Source organism: Ambystoma mexicanum, chromosome 3q, assembly GCF_040938575.1.
Source record: "Ambystoma mexicanum isolate Mex_15411 chromosome 3q, UKY_AmexF1_1, whole genome shotgun sequence".
In the NCBI taxonomy this organism is placed as follows: Eukaryota; Metazoa; Chordata; class Amphibia; order Caudata; family Ambystomatidae; genus Ambystoma; species Ambystoma mexicanum.
This window is the reverse complement of record NC_090926.1, coordinates 333,909,793-333,923,003: the sequence shown is the minus strand read 5'-3', so window position 1 is coordinate 333,923,003 and position 13,211 is coordinate 333,909,793. Positions and strand designations below refer to the sequence as shown.

Sequence of the window (13,211 nt, the reverse complement as noted above, 5' to 3'; positions counted from 1 at the left end):
ATTATTTATGCTGACATTTTAGGATTGCTTCACTTACTTTGTATGTGCGTTTGCAGCTGTAATTTGATGAAAATTGAATATTTCGGAATAAAGAAAAGATATATATATATATATATATATATATATATATATATATATATATATACATATATATGTACATAAAACACACCAATAAAGTTACGGTGGATTTAAAAAGGCTTGGGGAAAAAAACTTTGACGTGAAATTTGAAAGTAGGATAGGCCATATGAGCCACGTTACACATTCCACAACTGCACCTACTAGCAGCACTGCCCTCTAAGACAAAGACAATTTCCTGGAGAAAAATACTTGCATTTAGGCTAATTTACATAACCACAATGGCTTGCTGATGTGGCCCAGAACTGGAGGCAAACTTCCAGTGATGGCTACTAGGTGGCGCTGTGCAATGTGTAACTTGTCTCAAATGGTCTATCATATATATATATATATATATATATATATCAACACAACCGTTACTGTATCCCTCGACATGCACTAATAGGGAAACAGTATTACAGAAACAAAAAAGGACTTGGGCACTCATTGGATAGAATGGCAGAGTGCAGATGTGTGTGTGTTTATTAACAAAATATATCACAAAGTCTGGTAACAGTTATAAAGCCTGTAATATAGCGAATGAACCAGATAGGTATCCATGAAGATGAAAAATCAGCCATGCGTTCTGCCCTTCACTCGGACTTCCTCGGGTTGGTTTAACCAATACAAAACAATGTTTATGTATTTATTTATTTTAATTTTTATATTACGCCTCTCACCCATGGCTCTCAGGGCGCACATAAAACCACAGACTAACAACAAGTATCAGGAACAGAAGGGGAGAAGTAGGAGGTCAGTTACAATCATTATTCAGGGGCAGGGCATTGGCTGCCATCCAAGCGTGGATGGAGTCATAAATCAACTTAATGTTTGCAGCATCCTGTGTGTAAGTACACAAGAGCTTCAGGACAGCCGGAGTGTCATCAGTGTAATTAGAATATTGGCCACCCAGGCTGCCGAGGAGGTTCACGAAAGGCAAGTTGTAGATGTAGATGTTGAAAAAAGTCGGTGATATAGAGGATCCCTGTGGTACCCCTCAAGAGATGGCATCTGTAATGGATCTGCATTATCAACCGCAACTCTTGCATTGAGGGGACCCAGGAAAGACGCAACCCACTGAACAGTGGCCATCGGAACAGCCTGCCACATCTTGCAGCCTAGTGACCAAGAGAGAATGATCCACAAGGTCAAAGGCCACGGAGAGGTCCAGCAGCATTAAGAGGGCAGGGTGACCATTATCCACAATGAGGGAGAGATTCGATTTTAAATCGAGGAGGGCAGTCTCTGTGCCATGTCTAGATCTAAAGCCAGACTGATGTGAACCAAGAATGTTATTTCTCTCAATATAGCTTTGAAATTGAAGAAAAGACACTCGATCCAGAATTTTAAGCAGAAAAGGGACGTTCGTAATGGGACGGCTTCATTAATAAGGTTTTTCATTGTTCACTTCCTGTTCAACCTCTCATCATGTGACAACCTGGATAACCAAACAAGTAAAATTACAAAAGCAAAGCCATTTTGGAGTGGCTTGTATATACAGAAGCATATGATGTAAACAACTTACTATTCGTCATAACAAATATTAAATTCCTATTTAAATTCTACAAGTGTATAAATACAAAGAACTTGACCTTAAGGGAGAATGTTTGCACTGGCATAAGATATCTGACAACTATTTAAGTAGGAATCTCCATCTCCATCATTCCCTTGCTTGGGAAACTATTGGAGAAGTTGGCCTTCACCCAATTGACCCAGCACACTGAACTTGTCGGTTGCCTACACAACATTCAATCTGGATTCCGAGCATCCAAAGACATGGAAACTGCTCTCTTGAACATCTGTGAAGAACTGCTTGCATCTCTTGTTTCTAACTCTCCAGTTGTTCACATTCAACTGGATCTCTCCTCTGCATTTGATACGGTCAACCACTCCATCCTCTTGGTATCTCCGAGCAGGCACTGGATTGCCTGACCTTCTTCCTCAATGACCATCCCTCCCAGGGTATTCTGGGCTCTTTCTCCTCCCCCACCTCTATCTCCACCTGTGGCGTCCCCCAGGACTCCAAAATTTCTCCTTGGCTCGTTAACATATATCTTGCTCCGCTTGCACATCTAATTCCCACTTTTCCCCTCATTTCCAGAGTTATACATACGACATGCAACTCCTCTTGAAACTACCCTCCGATCCTCTCCTTATTTCCTCCATTATTCCTGACTGACTAGCTGCCATCCAGTACTGGTGTGTCTCCAATGACCTCTGCCTCAACACCAGCAAGACTGAGATCCTACTTATTGGGACCCGTGTTCCCTCTTTCTTACCCTCACACTGGCCACCCTCCATGGGCTCCCCCTTCTCCTTCATCTGAAGCCAGAAGCCTTCGAGACATCTTCGACTCCTCTCGTTCCTTCATCCCTCACATCACGGACCTTGCGAAGAAGGCCCACTTTCAACTCTACCTCCTCAAAGGAATCCTTCCTTTCCTCACTTTCCCCCAGAAGCTCAATGTCTCTAGAGCTCTGCGACTCTCTAGGCTGGACTACTGCAACCACCTCTTCCTCAATCTACCCTCTTCCTCTCTATGCCCCATCCAGTTTATACAGAATAGGGCTAAAATAAGTATCATTTGCCTCAAGCCCAGGGACCGCATCTCTCCAGCCATAAAAAATCTCCACTGGCTCCCGGTTTCTGCAAGGATCAAATTCAAATCCCTCTCCATCATCCACAAGGCTGTCTGGGGCCAGGGACCACGCTATGTACAATTGGCTCTTACCAAATACTCTCCCTCCAGATCTTTACGCTCCTCCGGTGCCAACTCTCACGTGCTTCTTTAAACAGTGAGCTGGTGGCTGATCTCTTTCCTCGTCTGGCTCCCTCCTCTGGAACAGCCTCCTCCTTCCTCTCCGTCTTGGGCCGGACCTCCTCAAATTACAGAAGCTCCTCAAGACCTCCCTTTTCACCTCCTCCTTCCCCCTCTCCCTCCCTTACTAACCTCACAGTCGCTGATATTGGTGACCAGGGCCCTTATGTGTCCTTCTGGGCCCTGGCCTCCCCCACCAATAACCTTCAGTTTACGCCCATTCTCAGCACTTGCCGTTTGGTCCCCAGTGGCCTATGCCATCTCACAGGCCTGCACTTATTGTTTTTGTCAGTTGATCACTCTTACCAAGTGATCTCTGCCTGGCACTTATCAATTACTTGCAACTCTTTCCCTAGCCCTTCCCTCCGTGGCACACCTAGCACTTACCCCCCACCCCCTCCTTTACCCTCTCTCACTCACTTTGCACGTTCACATTCTAAATGCTCACAAGGCCAAGATTGCCTCTTTATTTCTTTATAGTTATTATAATTGCCTTCACTCCCATGTTCCTTCACTGTTGCCCTGTGGGCGCTTTGAAACACAATTTACTCGATGTCTAAGCACCTTACAAATGCACAATAAATACATTTGAAAAATAAAGTAGGAAGACATAAGCTGTCATTCCATCCCATAGACTTCTCAGAGCACCTCTGAGAGAACGCTTTCCTTGTCCTCCCGTGAACGCATACATAGGACAGTGGATATTCAGATTGGAATCAAAGCGTCCACCTGAGGTAATCCCCACTGGTTGAACAGATCCTCCACCACTTGTGGGTATAGTTGCTGCTCATGTGTGGCTTATGCCAGATGGCTCTGTTGATCTGCTTCTGTGTTTGATGATCCCGGTAAATGAACAGCCTGAAGCCATATCCCTTGCTGTCCAGTCCATTCCAACATTTGCAAGGTCAGCCGAATAAGAGGTGGGCACCTTCTTCGTCCCTGTTTGCTGATGTAAAAAATCGTGACGAAATTGTCTGTCCTTACCGATACCGCCTTGCCCTGAATATTGGGGTGAAAGACCTTCAGTGCTAAGAAAATGGCCTTCAGCTCCAGGTCGTTGATATGTTGTGTGCGGTCCTCATGCGACCATAGGTTGAATATTTGAAGAGAGTTTAATGTTGCACTCCAGCCAAGAAGGGAAAAATCCATTCTGATTTCCATCTGGGGAAGGGTCGTGGAAAGGAACCCCTTGTACCAGATTCTGAAGATCGGACGACCAAAGTAAATCCTGGGTTAAGTCCTGCAAAATCTAAATAAGTCATGATTGAGGATCTTACCCTTGCAGCTTTGAGAGTCTCAGTGTCAACTGGGTTCTCCACATCTTCAGTGTGTTCAGGAACTGCCTGAATGCAAGATGCCATCAAGCCCAGGAATCATTGGAACCACCAAGCAATGCTGCTGTCAGAGGAGGAACAGGTGGTCTGAATGTCTGCTACTCTCTCCATGGTCAGGACGACCATGGCCAGCTGGGTGTGCAGAGGAAAGCCAACGAAAATCAGATGATGTTTGACTTCTTCCAGTTCAATGAAAGAACTAGGTTGGCAAGCAAATACAGAAGATAGTAGAACTGCGCCTCTACATTCTCCAGAGACTGACCACTCACCAGCTAGTCCACCAGGTACGGATAGACATGGACAGCCTGGAAACCGAAAAAGGAAGCTACTGTTGCCATCATCTTCGTAAAGACTCTGGGTGCCGAGTTTAGTCCAAAGGGAAGCACTCTGTACTGGTAATGTGACTGCCCCAATGAGAATCTCTGAAAATGTTGATGCACGGGCCAAATGTAGGGAGCTAGGAACGCATCCTGCAGATCCACTGAACAGATCCAATCTCTGTGGTGTAAAGCAGACCGTATCTGCGTGAAAGTCCAAGATGGTGTGCAGGCCTGCCTGGTTGGACTTTGGAACAGTGAACAGACAAGAGTAAAAACCCTGTCTAACCTCTAGGCTTTCCACCTCTTCTATAGCCTTTATCCCCAGAAGTCTGGAGATCTCAAGCTTTAGACAGGGGACCCAATCTGTTTTAGAGTGGAGGGGGAAGGAGGGAGACAGGGCAGAGGAAGCACAATCCCTCTGCTGGCTACCGAAAGCACCCAGGATTCTGAGGTTAGGGTCTGTCAGGCCTCCATATGTGGGGAAATTCTCCTACCCAATTCCCAAGGGACCGAGGAGGATCATCACTTAGAGGCCTTATTTGTGGGTAAGACTGAAGAACCAACTGATGAGATCTGGTGGGAGAAAAAACCCTACCTTCAGCCTCACCCTTCACTCTTGAAACCCAGGGAAACCAGAGAAGGATCTGGAGCATGAATCAGTTCTGGAGATTGCAGATGTTTTGGCTGCTGTTGGTTTTGTCAATACTGACAGCATACTCGCCGTCTTTTTAGCTAGCTCATCATTCGTAGTGTTATGAAATAGGTTTGTTTGTTTGTTTGTTTGTTTGTTTGTTTATTTATTTAGTATGGCACGCAAAACCCAGAGGGAACAGGGTGCAACAGAGAACAGGAAGATAAGGTTACATAAAAGCTTAGTTGCTAGATAGGCACATATTTACATACATACATAAAGTTAATTACATTTCGGCAGGTCAGTTTAAGGGATATACATATATACAGTCAAGTTGGCTATGGTTTGTTAGTATGAAAGTGCGCAGATCAGTCGTAAGGATCATTGGATCGTAACCAGGTGAGAATGTTTCGCCTGAAGCTGTGGTAGGATTGGTCTGCTCTGATGTTGAGTGGAAGGGCGTTCCAATGTTAGGCTGCCATGACAGGGAAACTACTGCCGCCCATTTTCATTTGTCTAAATTTGGGTACCTGAAGGCAGTAAGAGTTAATCATTCTGGTGGGGTGGGTGGAAGTCTTTTTTACTATTCTGGCTGCGAGATAGGGGAGTGGGGGGCTGCGTTGTTTAAGCATTTGAAAGTAAGTTAAGCTGTTTTGAGTGAGATGGGGTTGCAGATTTTGAGCCATTTGTGTTCTCTTCTTTTGTTAGAGATGTGTTCCTTGGAGGGTAAGTTGAGGGCTGTTCTGAGTGCATTGTTTTGCAGTGTTTGGAGTTTGTTGATTATATATTTGTTGGCTCTTAGGTACATGGCATTACAATAATCAAGTCTGAAGAGTATTAGGGCATTAGCGATGATGATGCAGCTAGATTGGGAGAGGAGTGCTCTACTTGCTCTGATTAGCTTGCACGTGTAGGCGGTAGAGGATGCTAGTGAGTTTACTTGTTTTTTTAGTGACAAGGCTGAGTCTAGGTGAAAGCCTAAAGTTTTCACTGTTTTGGCAACTGTAATGGTATTGCCATAGATGTTGAAAGCCTTGTAGTTGGGGCTGAGTTTTTTTAGATTAGCGTTGGAGCCGAGGAGCAGGATTTCAGTTTTTTCATCCTTCAGGCATAGGCCGTGTGTGGCCATCCATGCTTGAATGATGAGATGAGATGAGATATGTTTACCAAGGCCATATCTGAGTCGAAGTTGCCCGAAAGGGGTATGAGGATCTGCGTGTCGTCTGCATAATTAGTGTATGTGACACCCAGTCTGTCCAACTTGTCAAATAAGGGCTTGGTAAAGATGTTGTAGAGAGTTGGGGAGACGCAGGAGCCCTGGGGAACACCGCAGGTTATGCTGATGGGGTCTGCTGAGGCTAGTGAGGAGAAGACTCTCATAGTTCGATTGTCCAAGAATGATTGTAGCCAGACTATGGCCTCTTTCGAGAACTGGGCTGCCGAGGCCAGGTGTTCGCACAGGACTGTGTGAGTCACCAGGTCGAAGGCCGCCGACAGGTCAAGGAGGAGTAACATGGCGGTGTTTCCTTTGTCGTTGATCTCATTGATCTGGGTTTTAAGGTCAATTAGGGCTGTATCAGTACCGTGCTGTGGTCTGAAACCAGATTGGCGGGTGCCTAAAATTTTGTGGGTTTCTAGATATTGCTGGATTTGTAGGTATGCTACTCTGTCTATTATCTTCAACGGGAACGGTACCGTGGTGATGGGCCTGTAATTGGTGGGAATAGCGGGGTCTAAGGTTTGCTTCTTGAGGAGAGGCAGGACCCAGGATTCTTTGAGATTATTAGGTATGGTGTTGGAGGAGAAGGATGCGTTGATCAGTTTGGTTATAAAGGGAGCAAGGTCCCTGGCAGCATCCTTGATTATTTGTGGTGGGCAGTTGTCGCCTTTGCAGTTGGATGGTTTAAGTGAGGCTATAACCCTTTCTGTTTCTAGGATGGATATTTTAGTGAACCTGAAAAGATTCGGGCTTGATGGGTTGGTAGTTTTGGCATGGTTACTAGGCGATGATGCGTTAGGGGTTATGGAGTCTTTTTTCAGTGCGATTTTAGTTTGGCAAGTTTTGATTTTATTAGATAGAACATTTTGTACGCTAGTGCACCATTGTTTGTCTTTAGTTATGTTGTGTGGCTGGGGTATGAGAGATTCTAGTTCCCTTAGTATAGCAAATAGTTCTCTGGTATTGGAGTTGGATTTTTCGATTCTTTCATTAAATTCTTTTTAGTGAGAAGAATTTCTTTTTTGTAATTATTAGCGAAGAGTTTAAGCTGTAGTTTGTTCTCTTCTGTGGGGGTATTGCGCCATTGGGTTTCTAGTTTCCTTTTGCGCATTCTTAGTTCTTTCAAATGGGGGGTGAACCAAGTATTCCGGTGAGCTTGTTTACTTTTTGTCAGGTTTCCTTCTCTTATTCAAGTTTCCTTTTCATTATTTATCCTTTTCAGATTAGCTTTGTGTGGGTGGGAAGTTTTCCATTATAGTTGGTTAGGCCTTCACTTGATGATTCAGAATCCTGGTTCTGACCCAAGGCAAGATGGAGCCTCACAGTGACAGCTCTGATTGGCTAGAAGACAATGCTGAACAACAATGAACATTCTAAACTGTCACTCTGTGCCTTTCATCATCAAAACCCCATCTGAGAGGACGTGTTCAGTGGCTGCTCCTGCTTTAGTATTAGGCCTGGTGGATTTTATCCTTCAGATCTCAGCAGTTGAGCGGCTACTTTCTTGGGGGTTCAGGAGAAGTCTTCAGCTGGCAGGAATTCGTTTTGGAAGATAGGAAAAGCAGGAAATCTTTGTGAATTCGCTAAGGAGATAAGTGACTTTATTTCTACTGTAAATCTGTTCATCTTAAATACAGTCTCCTTGAAAATTCGTTAAAAGTAGTGTTTCAACTAAAACAATTGAACTATCGGTGTGCGCTTGTGTTTCCAGTGCGGTGTTCCTTAGCGCGAGATTTTGACTGTAACGTGCGTATTCAAGTGAGCGCGTGCTTTCTAGCGTTTGTATTCCGAGCGCGAGCAGAGGTTGGTCTCGTGCCATTTTAAAAGCGCGTGTGTTTTATTGCGCGAGAGATCCTTTTCGCCAAAAGCTATACGCAGCGTGAAAACTACAAAGCGCGTGTGAAATACAAAGCGCGTGTGAAATATAAAGCGCGTGTGAAATACAATGCGCGTGTGATTTTTAGCGCGAGTATACAAAGCGCGTGTGAAGTATAAAGCGCGTGTGAAATACAATGCGCGTGTGATTTTTATCGCGTGTGTACAATGCGCGTGTGAAATACAATTCGCGTGTGAAATATAAAGCGCGTGTGATTTTTATCGCGTGTGTACAAAGCGCGTGTGAAATACAAAGCGCGTGTGATTTTAAGCGCGAGAATCTGTTCGTCTCGTGCCTTGTGAGTGCGCGTGTGTTTTTTCCATCGCGAGTAATTTTGCGCGTGACAATCACTTCGTTGCTTTTGAACTCAATAGCGCGGGTGTTCTTATTTCGCGTGTCTCGCAGGAGAATATTATTGCGCGTGTGGACCATTGCGCGTGTGAATTGTTGCGCGTGTGGATTTTTTGCGCGTGTGGATTACTTGGATCGCGCGTCTTCATCCGTTTGCGCGTGTTCTTCAACCAGGAAGATTTCTATGTGAAGTTCAACGATTAATGGAAATAACCTGCGTGTGCAGTTAGCACGTTTTTTCCTCTTTCTTCAAGGATTCAAAGACTCAAGATAATTATAAATAGTTTGAAAAGTTTTGATGTTACAAGAAAGAACATTTTAAAGACAATCTAATTGAACTACCAGTGCAAGTTGGAAAAAAGACAAACAAAGAACTAAAACTTCCAGTTTTGCCTAATGTAAGAAGTTGCTGGGAATTTCTAGTATCGCAAGTAAGAGAGATTTTCAGCTTCTTATCCGCTTCTCTAAGAAATTTCAAGAGAAGAACCAGGTAGGATTCTCAATTATTAGTTAAGGATTAATTACTTCCCATTCATAAGGTTAAGTAAGTGAATTAAGAAAGTGTATATGTTATTCTTTATCCTCTGCAGGTTCAGCACTGATTAGCCTTGACGCAGTCTGCCTGGTGTTGTTTTGTTGTCCCATTCCCCCTTTCCCTTTGGGGTGTAGTTTACAGAGCTGTATTGAAAACTAGTTCTGGGAAATACATCTCAGGGGGATTGTCGGGGGTTCAGCAGCTTCCGCGGATACAGGACCTCTCAGCCTGACAGAATGAAAGGCCAATAATTTAGTCCGCCCGAGCTGTCATGAACCCCGACGAATCCATGGAGATGTTAGGATCTTTGATTAGGGAGTTACGGGAGGAGTTGAAAATTTCTCGGGATGAGAATGCTTTACTTAGTCAAAAGGTGGATGACTTAAGTGTTAAAGTTACACAAATTCAACAGAGGGGAGAAAGGAGAGAGGATGAGGTTTCAGGGGGCGCAGGTTCTCCACCAGAGTTAGAAAGAGAAGATCAGTTACCACACATACAACGGGCGCCTACAGTGGCAGAAGGGGTAAGGAGTATAATTATGCCAGTGCCTTTGGCGTCCCCAGAACGTTATCATGGGGATTCCAAGAGATTTAGGGTGTTTTTAACACAATGTGAATTACATTTTATGAGTAGACCAGAATTATTTCCATCGGATGCTTCTAAGATAACATTTATGTTGTCATATCTTTCTGGGGAAGCATCTGCTTGGGCTGGGTTGTTGGTGAGTCAAAAGAGTGCGGTTTTAGAAAATTATACCAACTTTTTAGAGATATTCTGAAAAATGTTTGATAGAAGACAGCTATCTCTGGAAGTGGATGGTGAACTTTTAGAATTAAAACAAGGTAATAGAGACTTGATTGCTTATATAACACAATTTAAGTCCCTTGTGTTAGAAAGCAAGTGGCCCGAGGTTAAACAAGCCTCGTTGTTTTATCGGGGCCTTAGAGATGAGTTAAAGGATGCCTTGTCTGGAGTAGTTGAACGCCCTCCTACTTGTGAAGGTCTGATTGATTTGGTTATTCAATTGGATTTCCGTTTGAGTGAAAGGAAGGCAGAGAGACGTCATGGTCAGAGTGATGTAAAGTCTATACTTAGAGTAGATAGACCCAAAATAGAGAGTAGACCCAAAGGGAATAATTCATCTCCAAGAATCAGAGGCCCGTTAACAGTGGAGGAAAAGACTAGGAGGAGAGAGAATAATTTGTGTTTATACTGTGGAAGAGGTGGGCATTTTTTAGGAAACTGTCCTTACACTCCCAAGAAGACTTCTTCCTCAGCAGTCAAGGTACAACAGATCGCCAATACGGTGCAGACAGCGGTTCCTCATATAACCATAAATGTATCCTTATTTTTTGATTTGGAGTGTAAGGGAAATGGTCCTGTAATGATTGACTCTGGTGCGACTGGGAATTTCATGGATTGGGGTCTGGCCAAATCGTTGGGAATTCCAATTATTCTGAAGGAGGTTGTAGAGCAGGCTAGGGCTGTTGATGGTACATGTTTATCTTCTGGTCCTATTACTCATAGAACTGGTTCTTTAACTTTGGAGTTATCAGGAGGTCACAGAGAGATAATTTCATTTGAGTTAATTGATGCCCCTTTGTTGAAGATTATCTTAGGCATGCCTTGGCTTACTCTTCATAATCCCCTAATTGATTGGAGTGCTAGGACAATTGACATGCAATCCGATTTTTGTAAAGAGAATTGCTTTTCAGGAAGTCTCTTAGAGGAAGAGGTAAAACAAAGTAATTCTGTATCTAGTTTTCTGGCTGAGACTGGAATTGGAGGTCATGATGTGGGAGCTGTAGTGGGTCAACTTCCCCAGTGTTACAAAGATTTCTGGGACGTATTTGATGAGAAAGTGGCAGGAGAATTACCACCCCATAGATCCTTTGATTGTAAAATTGAACTGGAGCCAGGAACAATTTTGCCTAGTAGTAGGGTATATGCTCTTACTGAGAAAGAGAATGATTATTTAAAAGAATATTTGTCGGAAAATTTGGCCAAAGGATTTATTCGTCATTCTAAGTCACCTGCGGCCTCTCCTTTATTTTTTGTACCAAAACCGGATGGCTCGCTTAGAACTTGCATAGATTATCGAGCAGTTAATAAAGTCACTATTAAGAACCGGTATCCTCTTCCTCTCATCTCAGAAATGCTTAATCAAATACAAGGAGCAAATATTTTCTCTAAATTAGATCTGAGAGGAGCTTACCATCTTGTACGTGTGCAGGAAGGGGACGAATGGAAGACAGCGTTTAAGACCAGATTTGGGCTGTTTGAATATCAAGTTATGCCATTCGGTCTATGTAATGCTCCAGCGGCTTTCCAATTTTTCATTGATGAGGTTTTTAGAGAATTCTTGGATATTTTTGTTGTCGTTTATATCGATGATATTTTGGTTTTCTCTTCTGACCTAGATCAACATCAGAAACATGTGCGCTTGGTGTTACAAAAATTGCGAGAAAATCATTTGTTTGCCAAATTGGAAAAAAGTCAATTCCATACCGATTCTGTGGAGTTTTTAGGTTTTATAATTTCACCTAAGGGTTTAGAAATGAATCCTAAAAAGGTGCAAGCCGTTCTTGAATGGCCCCCTCCTACTAAGGTTAAGGAAATACAAAGTTTCTTAGGGTTTGCCAATTTTTATAGGAGATTCATAGAAGGTTTTTCTCGACTGGTTGCTCCTATAACGAGACTTTTGAAAAAAGGAGTGAAATTTGACTGGGACCTTGAAGCAGAAAAGGCTTTTCAAGAGTTAAAACAAAGATTTACTTCTAGTCCAATTCTAATTCATCCAGATCTTTCTAAACCTTTTTTTGTGGAGGCGGATGCTTCAAATTTAGCGTTGGGGGCGGTGCTTTCTCAAAGGAATGAAACTACTGGTCAAATACATCCAGTTGCATTCTTTTCTAGAAAGTTTTCTGCTGCTGAAGTGAACTACACAATTGCTGATCGGGAACTGTTAGCAATAAAGTCCGCTTTTGAAGAATGGAGACATTTTCTTAAAGGAGCAAGACATACAGTAACGGTCCTTACTGATCACAGAAATTTATTGTTTTTAAAATCTGCAAGAACTTTGTCTCCACGACAACTTCGTTGGTCTTTGTTCTTTGCAGATTATGATTTCATTGTGACTTTTAAACCTGGAAGTCAGAACAAAAAAGCTGATGCGTTATCTCGCCAATTTCCTGGAAGTGAAGACAAAGAGATTATAGAACCAGAACCTATAATTGCTCCAGAACGTTTTTTGTTAGCTGGAGCCATTAAAGAAATGGATTTTTTGAATGAAGTTCGTCAAAATATGTCCTTGCAGAAGATGGAGGAGTGGGTGAGACTGGATCCAGCTAGAAAGTTGAAAGACAATCTTCCTTTTTTGATAATAAGCTTTATGTACCTACTGATGAGTTGAGAGAAAAGGTTTTGAGAAATTGTCATGAATCCATTTTAGCAGGACATCCTGGGTTCAGAAAAACTCTGGAACTGGTTCGAAGAAATTTTTGGTGGGAAAAAATTCGCCAAGACACATTGAATTTTGTTAAAACTTGTGTAGTCTGTGCACAAGCGAAAAGTCAAGTTGGGAAGCCGCATGGTTTATTGGAGCCGTTACCTGTTCCTCCTCGTCCTTGGCACACAATTTCTATGGATTTCATAGTAGATCTCCCTCAAGATAAGGGTTGTACTACCATTCTTGTTGTGGTCGATCTTCTTACTAAAGAAGCACATTTTTTACCAATAGAGGGAGAGGTTACCGCGGAAAAACTGGCTCATAGTTTTTTGCAAGGTGTAGTTCGACTACATGGACTCCCAAGTCAAGTTATCTCTGACAGGGGATCTCAATTTATTTCAAAATTCTGGAGGGCCTTCTGTAAGAAACTTGGAGTGGAAGTTAGTTTGACTTCTGGGTATCATCCGGAAAGTAATGGACAAGTGGAGAGAGTAAATCAAGAATTGGAGAAGTTTTTAAGGTGTTATTTACAAGCTAGAGAGGAATGGGTGGATTTGGTGTGGT

General features: G+C 43.0%; 1 protein-coding gene across 1 annotated transcript in view; it reads right to left on the bottom strand.

Moving 5' to 3' along the window:
* The window catches only part of SOX30 (SRY-box transcription factor 30), a 698,329-nt gene that overhangs the window by 275,656 nt on the left and 409,462 nt on the right, over nucleotides 1-13,211 (bottom strand). The gene's annotated exons all lie outside the window — the stretch shown is intronic.